The following is a 12,547-nucleotide window of genomic DNA, read 5'->3' as shown; positions in this document are numbered from 1 at the left end:
CCTCCACTGAAATTGCACAGAAATTTTTGGAGATGGGGAGTAAAGGATTAAAAAATAAACTCAGAAGAAAACAGAAAAAGAAGCTCCCCTATGATGATATTCATGGGGAAAATCTGATCTGACCAATTTAGGTCATAATGATTTTTATGTTTGTTTTTGACAAATCACATGTCCCAGAGCCCCAATTTTCAGATTTAGATGCAGCCCCTAATAACAGAGAGAAGGAAACTGAAGATTATGAAGCAGGTAGGACAAAAAGATTACTAAACAAAAAATGAGTTGTTTTCTAACAGCTTTCTGCTAACCCAGACTCCTGGTTTTATTTAGGAAGCCCCCTGCCTTTGAAAATACACAGGGTCTTTTCAATAGCAAAAGATCAAATGCTGTTAATCAGGCAGTGGGGCCTAATCCTTTAATGCAGCTGTCTCTTTACATTATAAACATCCCAGCTATATAAGCTGGAATGATTTTTATCTTAGCTTGTCTTTTCTTCTTCTTCTTCTTCCTCTCTCTTTAAATTTTAGGTTTTGCCAATCAGTGCAGAACATGCTTTCTTCTACCTCCTTTCTAACTCCCATCAAGGAACAATCTGTTGTGCCTTAGAACAAAGGAAGACAAGGAGATGGGGCAGGGAGTACATCCATCTCCCTGTTTTTGACTCCATGTCCTTCACACTTGTGAGTCAGTCATTGTAGACTATGTTCTAGTAGGAAAGCCACATCCACAGGGCACTGCCGGTAGCTCAGGCTTCTCCCTGCTCAACATCTCTGCTCCTGCTCAGCTACTGGTTTGGCTTGATGGGTTCAGTTCCACTTACCAAAGTTATGAATGAATTTACAGATATGACCAGCAGCTTTTTTTTAAATCCGATTTTTCCTTCAGAAAGATAATAATCATATTTTGAATTCTGTAGCATGTTTAGCTGACAGAAGAATTGATTGGGGTAGAGAGAAGGCTGTATGACAGCCATCTTCAGATATTTGACCTACCACCCTGTTGACGGAGGATTGGACTTCTATAGGAGTACAGAATCATCACAGCAGTGATTCTTCGATGGGGCTGTGGTGGTGCGTAGAGACACTTTGGGTCTTCTTCAGTTTATATCTCCGCTGAGATGCTACTGTGTCTGTAGTATAATGCCACTGTTATCCTGAGAGTTTGACCTATTTCTTAGGAGGGTTAGGATGGAAAAAATTGAGATGGATCAAATTGGACTATAAATTTTGCCAGATCAGTTGAACTATATGTAATTCCCTTATCTGCTTATTCCTAAAGCTCAACAGGGCCTGACATGTGGCAGATGCTCAGAAATGCTTTTTGAAGTATTATTTTCTTGATGAATTAAAAAGAAAAACACTTCAGGGAAGCAAATTTCATCTTAATATAAGTGGAATGATCTAATAAGAAGCACTGTCTAAGGTGGGCTATGAGAGACAATGAGCTCTCCATCTTTGGAGGAGTTCAAACATAAACTGGGGATACTATTATGTAAGCTGGGGAGTTGACCCAGTTTATGAGGCGAAAACAGTGGCAGTCCATTAGCTCCTGGCCAAGGAAAAACTCCAATACTTTCTATTTCATGACCATGAACAGATTCATTTTTTGAAGTGTATAAAAAGATGCATCCTGTAATATCATCAGTTTCAGCCAGGGGCCAAATCTTTGTGCCCTGCTTTCTGGAAGCTATGTTAAATTTGAGCCACAGTTTATTAAATCCTAAGTTTTTAATTTCTATTCATAATAGTAAAGTTTTTTTTTTTTTTTGGTTATTTGTTTTGTTTCGTTTTGTTTTTTTACTAAGAATAATACTTGTACCTTTGAAAGTCTCCACAGACATACAGACATGGTCTTCTTCACTAGAGCACCATCTGAATGCTGATACATGTTAGTCTAGAACTGTGGCTGATCAGTCCTGAAAACCATTCCTACTTCCTACAGAACCAAAGGCTTCTAAACCCATCTCTTTGTCACACTAATTTGGAACCCAAATTTCCAAATTAACTTAAGAATGGCCTACAAGAGAATGTTAACTCTTCTTGAAACACTGGAAGTCTTTTAAGATTTTTCCTTCCCTGCTCCTGTTCCTCCTTTTCCTCCTCCTTGCTCTTTTTTTTTTTTTTCTCCTCCTTCTTCTTTTAATTCTGAAAGAAGTTTATCATCTCAGGAAATGTGGTACCTTGATAATCTCTTTGATGTCCATGCATCCCACGCTGATTCATACTGAACAACTGTGGCTGGTTAAAAGGACTTAAAAAAGTGGGACGCCTCACGCCCAACCATCAGATTTGCTGTGATGATGTTTTAGTGAAGAGCGCCACCTCTCATCTGCAAACCAAAGTGGCCTTTTGGTGGGTCAGAGTCGGAGGAACCAGAAGAGTGAATCAGGGATCGCTAGCATTTTCTCCTTGCACAGCACTCAGTTACCTTTTGGACCAACAGTGGCTAAGTACCTTATGACTATCTTAGTGGGAGCGACTCTGGGCTCTTAAATTATTATTCGCCATCTATGAATTCACTTTTAAAAGACAGCAGGTTTTTTTTTTTAAGCTCTTTATTGGAATATAATTGCTTTCCACTCTTGTACCAGTTCTTGAGGTACACCAAAGTCAATCAGCTGTATTTATACACATATCCCCATATTCCCTCCCTCCCGCGACTCCCCCCCACCCTCCCCGTCTCAGCCCTGTAAGGCATCATCCATCATCGAGTTGATCTCCCTTTGTTATACAACAGCTTCCCACTAGCTATCTATTTTATAGTTGGTAGTATATATATGTCTATGCTACTCTCACTTCATCCCAGATTCCCCTTCGTCCCCCGCCCCCGCCAACCTCGTGTCCTCCAGTCCACTCTCTGCATCTGCATCCTTATTCTTGTCTTGTCACTGGGTTCATCAGTACCATTTTTTTTTTTTTTTTTAGATTCCGTATATATGAGTTAGCACACAATATTTGTTTTTCTCTTTCTGGCTTACTTCACTCTGTAAAGACAGCAGCTCTTAATCTATTTCTTGGTTTGCATCATTCTTTAAAATCTTGGATTTTCTACTGAATAAAACAAGGCTCCAGACTTTATGTAGATTAAGAATTATTTCTTAGCGTTTTAGGGACCTCACAGGTCTTCTCGGCTCCTCCTGTTACAGGGGCAGAAGGTGGGATCTAGAGTAGAGCAGTGAGGGCATATACCTCACACCTGCTGACTAGTACCCTCAAGCCTCCCCTTTGGGCCACATTCCTCTGTCTTGCGTTCCCAAAATTTTGCAGTTTTAGAGGGTACTGGAAAGATTGGGACTGTATTGTAACAAATTGTGATATCTTAGGCTGTATGCATTTTATCTTATAACTTTATTATGTTCTGTTTGTGCTAATAAAGTACAAATCTATTCGTAACACATGAAAAACCACAGATGTTGATTCTATATTGAATTATATTAATCACTGCCTATGCCTCTAAAATCATTCATGTAAAATTTTTGAAAAAGAATTTTAGGTTCTTCTTTCTTTGTAAGGAGTTGTAAGTGATTTAAAATAATACCTGCATGTATTATTTAATGTTAATACAGTTTTTCTTAAATAGCAGGCTTGACTTTTAACAGATTTTTGGAGCTAGTGTATTCTGAGTGCCAGTGGAGGGAAATTTACCTTATATTTGATTTACTATAAAGGGGTGTTGCTACTGCAGAAGAAAAGCAAGGAGCTAAGGATGAGAACTTTGGGTTCAAGTCCAGTGTCTGACACTTAGTAGCTCTGTGACTTAACCCAAAATAACTCTCCTGGTGAAGGTGTGTGTGTTGCTGGCAGGGCAAGGGGGTGGAGGGGAAGGAGTGGTGAGAAAATCTATGCTGCCTTTTTCATTGAACTGTTGTTAGCATCAAGCTTAATAACATAGTTGAAAGTTCTTGGAAACTTATAAATCAAAATTAAGTTAGTATTATAATGGCCAGAGCATTTGCTTGTTGCGATGTAGCATGTGAAGCGGAAGTTGTATGTTTAAAGGTTAAAAGCTGGGCTCTTTGATGTGCTGAATTGGAATGGAATCCCAGACTCGCTACTTACCTGCTGTGTGCCCTTCAGTGAGTCACTGAACCTGCCCAAGCTTGACATGCTGAGGGAATATCAATTTAGTGCACATTTTGTTGAGTTTTGTTAAGATAGAGTACACTGTTGGTGGGAATGTAAATTGGTGCAGCCACTATGGAGAACAGTATGGAGGTTCCTTAAAAAACTAAAAATAGAGTTACTGCATGATCCTGCAATCCCACTCCTCGGCATCTATCCAGAGAAAATTCTAAATTGAAAAGATAGGGAATTCCCTGTCTGTCCGGTGGTTAGGACTCTGCGGCTTCACTGCCGAGGACCTGGGTTCAATCCTTGAAAAGATACATGCACCTAATGTTCATAGCAGCACTATTTACAATAGCTAAGACACGAAAGCAACCTAAATGTCCATGGACAGAGGGCTGGATAAAGAAGATGTGAGATAGATAGGTATATATATATATTACTACTCAGCCATAAAAAAGAATGAAATAATGCTATTTGCAGCAACATGGATGGATCTAGAGATCATCATACCAAGTGAAGTAAGTTAGAAAGAAAAAGACAAATACCATATGATATCCCTTATATGTGGAATCTAAAATATGACACATGAATTTATTTATGAAACAGAAACAGACTCAGACATAGAAAACAAACTTATGGTTGCCAAAGGGGAAAGGGGGTGGGGGCGGGATAAATTAGGAGTTTGGGATTAGCAGATACACACTCTATACATAAAGTAGGTAAACAACAAGATCCTACTGTATAGCACAGGGAACTATATTCAATATCCTGTAATAAACCATAATGGGAAAGAATATGAAAAAGAATATATACACACACACATATATATACGAGGGCAAAAATCTTTTGCTAAAACCAAATCAGCAGAGGACAATAAATGCATTCCACCGTCCAAAGGTGACAGTGGCGTCATCATGCTGATGAAAGAGAACACTGGTGAGATAGTGCCACTTAGTGGTGGCCTCTTAATATTACATGCAACGACTTTGTAAGTGGTGGGGAAATATTAATCATTGCCAAAGGAGCCTCCAGTTTACTCCTCTTGTCTCTTTTGAGAAGGTGGGGATGCACCGCTTGTGCATTCCTCTCTCTCACCCATCCTGAGTGGGGCTGTGGACAGCATTCGCAGACCTGCTTAGCAGCACTTTACTGTTTGCTTGTTACTTCTACATTAATAGCTAGATCCTCTCTGTGCTTATAAATTAGCTCATTAGCAACGAGTCAGGAATTAACCAACATATTAATCAATCACAAAGTAACAAAGCATGATGAGATTCTTCTTACATTTGCAAGTTAAACTGTGGCCTTGATCACCATTTCCCCATCTGCAAAGAAGGAAGAAAGCACTTTTTTATGTTTATCAAAAGCAAGTTCATAAAATTATGAATGTTTAAGGAAGAGTGTTTCATCTATCATGACAGTGCATCCTGCAGTTACTCAAAATTATTATCCTTTATACACAATGATGTTAAGTGAGGAGTTTCACAGTGCTCTACAAACATTCAGTCCTGAATCTCTGGCAAAGAGAAAATGAGCAGATTCAATTGTTTATATTATTTATTCACTTGTTCACAGTAGAATCTGTAAAGACAAACTAACTCCACCAATAAAAGAAAAATCCAATAGCCTAAGTATAAAGCAGCATACCTATAAACTGTAAGGAAATCTCATTTTAAAGTTTAGAATTTTAGAATTAGAAGGCACTTTGAAAATTAGAAGGTCCAGCTCCTTCTTTTATAGATGATGCTATGTTTATTTAACTCACATTTTTTTGTGATTTTGTCTTTTAACCTTGACTACCATGCTAGGTTTTGTTACAGAACAGTCTGGCTCTATTAACAAGTCAGGCTGTAAAACACCTTCTACAATGTGTCATTTATTTGGAGAGAGGGGCCTGGGAGAGAATTAGAAACAGCTGAAGGCATATACAAGCCATTGCTGCTCCTATTTTAAAGGCAGTTTAAAAGCTCAGATGAAGAGGGAGCAGGAAGAAACAGAAAGAGCAGAACAGATGTGGCTGCTGCTATCTCTCTGGCCTAGACGGGCCCTGGCCTCAGAGATGGGAAGGACCATCCTGGCAGTTTGATATGCCTTCCTCTCCAATTCCCTGCCACCCAGCCTCACCTGGACATGGAAGAAGAGGGGAGCAAGTGTGTCCCAATCGTTAATGCCCTTGCTTTATATAAATGCCATGGCTTTTGGACCAATGGCATCTCTTCTGGTAGAGGTTGGAAAACATCTTTCAAATACACTGCTTTTGTTCATTAAATTAACATTTTTGAGCTCCTAATCTGTGCTATTCTACAAACATCTCAGTGATTTTGGGGCCTCTGGGCAAGGTGATTCCATCCCTGAAGGGCATCTCCTTGTACACCTCCACCTCCACCATCACCATTTTCTTGTCACCACATCTAGGGGAATGTCATGCTAGGTTCTAGGTTCCAAGAATAAAAGATGGAGCAGAGTGTCTACCCCTAGGAATCTTTCTGTCTTGTAACACCGTCATGACAAAACTGCCTGAGAAATATTCCCTGAGCTCAGAAATGTACTTCCGAAAAGTTAAAGAATTCTTCTGTGGCTTCATGGTTTGCCATGTGATTTCCCCACCTTCTGAGGTCAAGTCCCACTTTGAAATGACAGGGGCAACCATCAGAAAGAAAACTTGACCTAACTTATAAGCTAAAAAATTACCATTTCAACTAAGGTGAACCAAAGACACATGCAGAGCAACGGGTCCCTAGAGAAAGCTTGAGATGCACTTTACCTAGAAGAATCTTTCTGCTCCATATCCCTTTCCACGCTCTGAAATATGATTCCTTGGCAACACAGCCACTTCGGATTCACTCAGTATTTACCCAGTAATGGCACATCCTGACACGGCCTCTCTCTGTGTGGAATGATCTCTCCACACAGGAGAACTGCCAGGGTTCCCACGCTGCCATTCTAGAAAGTCCGGGGAGGCACGGTGGGCACTAGAAAATACACAAGCCGTGGTGCTACAAAGTTTCAGCTCTGACACAGCAACTGAACAGGCGTACAACCTTGGGCAAATTATTTAACCTTTCTGTACCTGTTTCCTCACCTACAGAAAGCAGATAATGATACTCTGAAGGATGGTACCAATGTGAATAATACAGCAGACCTCCTAGTGAAGTGTCTGGCACAAATGAGGTGTTCTTTAAAGAAAGGTATTATCACTGCCATGAAAATACTCCTGTACTCACTTCCTGATACCCTCTCACAACTCCCTACACCTCCTGCGAGACCACCTGACGGTCCTGCGCTTTTAGAGGCCAAACCCTGCAGTTTTAGTATCTATCCTCGTATCTAATTTTTTCCTAGAGTCAATGTCTGTTGCCACCACGTGTAATATCTACCACTTTCTGCCTTTGTTGTTTTCCATCCTCTCTCTTGTTTTCTTTCCTCTTCCAACACACTTCCTCTACACTTCCTGGCTTGAATGTCGGTGTGGTTTGCTTTTTATGACTCTTAAAAGGCACTGAAGTATTTCTATTCCTTCTGAACATCAAACCAAGAGACCATTAAGTGCCATCTCGGGCCCAATCCAATCAGGTTTTAGCTTGATGGCTTTAATGCTGGATGCCCCGGTTCAGTTTTTTTTTTTCTTTTTCTTGTTAGACACACTTTGAAAATCCACCCTCCCCCGGCCCCCTCCCCCACTTTTTTAATCCTCTGGGTTCCACGCTACTCCAGATGTATAAGATTACTGGAATTTTGGCCTCTGGGATAACTGAGATGTTGCTACAAAATATATAGGTTTACTCTTTAAAAGTTAGGAATGTGCTAGAACAGCAGCATTTCTTTTAGTTAGAAGTAAAAAAAAAAAAATCCAAATTGTTGGAAGCTGCACATTATCGGAATTGTTTTCTGGCTCTCTTTTATATGTCATTCTATATATTACTTAACTTGGCTGCTGTTTTATAGGAGGAACTATTTTTCTTTATTTAACAGGAAAATGCTACTGCTGAGTGTGTACAATAGTTTCACTTCTTTTTCTGTGTTTGGAGAAGGATTCTGCCACCTGGTCTAAGATACTTGATAGGTCACCGTGTAGCAGCTCCCAAAACAGTGGCTGGCATCAAGGTCCTCTGTGAAATTCACCTCCAACACTGCCCTATTCCGGATGATGCGTGCTGATGGATATGGGCAAACTGTAGCTTCAGTCACTCTAGAGCAGGGGTCCCCAACCCCCAGGGTACTGGTCCACGGCCTGTTAGGAACCAGGCTGCACAGCAGGAGGTGAGTGGGCAGGCGAGCAAGCAAAGCTTCATCTGTTGCTCCCCATCGCTTGCATTACCGCCGGAACCATCCCCACCCCCATCTGTGGACAAATTATCTTCCATGAAACTGGTCCCTGGTGCCAAAAAGGTTGGGGACCACTGCTCCAGAGGGATAAAAGTTCCACTCTGTTCCACGTGATAAGGATGGAGTGATTGAGTAGCTGAAGAGTCTTGCACAATCATGAAACTCTTCAGTCACTGAAGATGGTCATCTGTGCAAAAGATTTGGGGGCTTGCCAGAAAACTGGTGTAAGGGATTGCTAATTCAGATAATAATTTAGAACAAAAACCAAACCAAAACAAAACAGTAATGCTGTCTCTATACATGCAGAACCCCTCCACTCTGTAACCCAGATGTGTCCAGGGGTGACTAACACACCCCATTAATGGCAATTAGCTTGGAGTCAAACTGTTGCTCAGCTTAAGGTTAACTGGAAAGAAGGCACATCTTTCTTGGCAATGTCTCGGCCATCACCCTCAGCCACCACAGACAGGGTGCATTCTGCAGCTGCTTATTTGAGCAGAAAGCTCCCCCTTACCTCTGTCGTTAATGACTAGTTTTATGGGGGACTGGTGTCTGCTCTGACTTTTTTGCTGCACTGCAATGCTGCACCACAGGCAAGAAAGCAGCAAAAGAGAACAAAGCCCAGTCTCTTTCCCTTGAGCAGATATTCCTCTTGTAATATTCCTCACTCCCAGACTTACTATCCCACATTTATCTTCTGTGAGCTGAATTGCTCTGTTTAACCTAGTTACACAAATGACCAAAGCCTTCCTCGAATTCTCCTCATCTTTCCAGAGTCTCTGTGACCAAGCTCCGGAGCCTTCCTACACCACTTTAAAAAGGGGTTACATGTGAAAATTATGTGTTTATTTCTTCACTCATTTTTATATAAACATAATATCCATTTTCTACCAATCATATTGCATCGCGAATATGAGAAGTTTAATTGTAAGCATTTTCATTTGGGACCTATAGACTGCAGCTTCTTAACCTCAGCATGAGTGACATTTGTGTGGAATAATTCTTTGTTTTGGGAGGTTTTCATGTGCTTTATAGGAATTTTAGTAGCAGCCTTGACCTCTGCCTCCTAGATGCACCCCTCCCCGTTCCCCCCTCCCCTCCCCGATTTGTGACAACCAGACATGTCTCCAAACATTGCCAAATGTTCCTTTGGGGCAAAGTCACCCCAAGGTTGAGAGTCACTGATATAGACCAACTACTAACCTTTTTATCAATGAAGATATAGCAGGCAGAAGCATTATTTCTTCCTTGAGTGTCTAAAGGAAAAAAAAAAGAACATAGGCTTTGGTCAGACTCGGTCTCTGTTCTTGCATCAGTTCCTAAAGCATTTTTATAAATGTTTTCTTGGCAAATTTTCTCAGATCAATCCACTGATATCTGTTCTCTTGCCCAACACGTCACCTAAATACAAAATCTATTTTATACACAGGATCTCATTTAATTCCCACAATGATAAGATGTGGTACTAATGGCCAGTTGGCTGGGAAGCAGCAGGGTGTCACAGGAAGCAGCAGGGTGTCACGGAAAGGAAGATTTGGAGGAAGACCAGAGCTTCAATTCTGGCAGCACTGTTCACTGGCTATGAAAACTTAGAATAGATACAGGTATATATATAACTGCATCACTTTGCTGTACACCTGAACCTATCACATTGTTAATCAATTATATTCCAATATAAAGTAAAAAAAAAAAAAAAAGGAAGAAAGAAAACATCAGCTAGTTCTTCATCTTCTATTCCACTCAGTTTTCTCATTGGAAATGTGGGATTATTATCTTGGAGAAATGTTGGGTGAATAAAAATGAGGTGAAATGTGTGACAATATATCTCACTTAGTGGAGGCTTAATCAGTAATAGATTTTTTTATTAGAACACTAAGACCAGAGGTTTGTGGACTACCCCACAGCTGCATATTGAAGCAGCTTTCTCAACAGCAGCAGATTTTGCCCCCATTCTGGTCACAGACCTCTTTAAGGATCTGATAAATAGAAAAACCCTCAAACGCTACACAATTTCAAGAGATTCCAAGAGTTTCAAAGTGTATATTGAGCCCAAGGAATGAATCCCTCTTATGAGAGGGAATTAGCCTTCTGATTTCACCTTTTCTTCTAGTTGGCTCAGTAAGTGGCACAAATTGTCTTCCTTGCCCATTGCTTTAAACTGGCACCCCTTTCTGGGGAAACAAATGGGTTCCAATTCCTCTGATGCTAGTGGTTGGCCAACACGGCCCTGAAATAAGTCACTGGTTTGGTAGAGTGCAAACAGGCTTGCCAATTTCCCGGCAATAGACATTTAACATGAAAGAGAACTAAACCTTTGAAGTGTTAAAACCCTCAGATACAGAGGTTGCATGTTACAACATAACCTAGTCTAGACCACTTCTTATTTCAGTGAGAAGATAGAAGCAATCAGAAGAGAACTCCACAATCTCCCACGACCACAACTGCCATTAATTTGTCACCATATAGTCTCCCTTCCTCATGTTTTATAGTTGGATGCTCCATATTCCTAAAACCAATCTTTCATCGTGAACCCTAGATTGCATCCTCTTCTATCTACTCAAGGTCATCATTCCAGTATTTCTCTCCTCTGTCTCCTACAATACATCAATTTTCCCTCTCTACTAGATCACCTCCATCAGAAAATAAAAATAACATCTCCTGTCTCGAAATCTTTCCTCCAGTAGCCCCACTCATTTTAAATGAGTTGCAATACTCATTCCTGTTCTCTCTGGAACCATCTCCAGGTAGGGTACTGCTTGCCCCAACAGACTGCATCTGCTCTTGTCAAGGTCAGCAGTGACAATGAATTTGCTAAATCTAGTAGTCAAATCTCAGTCTTTATCTGATACAATGTTGACTTCATTGATCACATTCTTTGCTTCTTGAAATAGTTTCTTCATTTGGCCTCCAGGACACAACTATCTCCTACTCCTCTACCTACTTCACTGGCTACTTCTTCCTGGTCTCCCAAACTCTAAATGTTGGTTTGCCTGAGAGCTGAGGCTTCAGACGTCTTTTCTCCTTCATCCACACTTTTCCACCAGGTGGTCTCATCCAGTTTCTTGGTTTTACAAACTGTCTTCTGTGCAGATGACACAAAGTTGTTACCTTTCCCTTGACCTCCAGATGTATATCTCTATTAGGATCTCTAATACATATCTCAACATGTCCTAAACTAAACTTCTGATTCCTACCCTTCTCCACAACCTACTCTTCTTGGAGTTTTCTCCAGCTTAGCACATAGCAACTCCATCCTTTCAATTGGTCAGGCCAAAATTTGTGGAGTCATCCTTGACTCCTCCCTTTCTCTCATACCCCATGTCCAATCTGTCACAAATCCTGTTAGTCCTTTAAACTGTACCTTGAAATTCAACATCTCACCACCTCCACTACTAGAATCCTGGATTAAACCAAAATCATCTCCCCAAAGAATTACTTCAGTAGACTCCTAACTGGTCTCCCTACTTCCTTCCTCCCTTTGTGGTCTATTTTCCATGTTACCCTCTCTCATTGAGCCCTTCAGTATGCATGTCACTAACTGCCTTTAAAAACTGGTACCGTCAGTTGTTGACAGAATTAAGACAGATAGTTGAGACAGGCCCTGACCAACGTTTGGGGGTGGGGATTCTTCAGCACCTGAAGTGTCAGGGTGGTTGTGATTGCATCATGGAATTGTTTTCACTCCCTAGCCATTTATCCTAATCTCCAAAGTCCTCTAATCCTTCCAGTCCTTCTGCACTCCTAATTAATGTCTCCCTTCCAAAGCATTTTCCTTGTGCCTCTGTTAAAATGTTTATAGATCACTCACCTTGAAGCAGAGTTCCTTATCTCTCCCTCTACTCAGAGGCTGAGTTGCTAAAAGTTGGTGCATTATGGCCCAACCTTCCTCCTCCTCCTCCACACCCCATCCCTTCTGCCCCTCCCCAAGGAACTGCAATCCCTTTAAAAGTCTGATGGAGTTCAGCTGAGCGGAGTTTAGCAAACAAGCAACGCACACCTAGATGCTCCAAGTACAGTGTCTCTACCATGGATGGTACAATGCCCAACGGCGGCCGCCAGGGCCAGGAAAGTGGAAGATTGGACAGAAAGGTCGGAGATAACCTGCATGAGGAAACGCTGAAGCAGGAAGAAGAGGAGCAGAGAGGAGGAGAGGGAAA

The 12,547-nt window shown here is 41.1% G+C and overlaps 1 long non-coding RNA gene across 1 annotated transcript in view; it reads right to left on the bottom strand.

Moving 5' to 3' along the window:
• Positions 1–12,516, bottom strand: part of LOC130855542 (uncharacterized) — a 33,795-nt gene extending 21,279 nt beyond the window's left edge. The window contains exons 1-3 of the long non-coding RNA XR_009054335.1: positions 12,199–12,516; positions 9,594–9,646; positions 5,349–5,389 (exon numbers count right to left, since the gene is read on the bottom strand). This is a non-coding gene — a long non-coding RNA (uncharacterized LOC130855542). The remainder of the gene's footprint in view (positions 1–5,348; positions 5,390–9,593; positions 9,647–12,198) is intronic.
• Positions 12,517–12,547: the final 31 nt, after the last annotated feature.

Source organism: Hippopotamus amphibius, chromosome 6 (assembly GCF_030028045.1).
Source record: "Hippopotamus amphibius kiboko isolate mHipAmp2 chromosome 6, mHipAmp2.hap2, whole genome shotgun sequence".
NCBI classification, from domain to species: domain Eukaryota; kingdom Metazoa; phylum Chordata; class Mammalia; order Artiodactyla; family Hippopotamidae; genus Hippopotamus; species Hippopotamus amphibius.
Note: the sequence above shows the minus strand (reverse complement) of the source record. Positions and strands in the feature narration are given on the sequence as shown.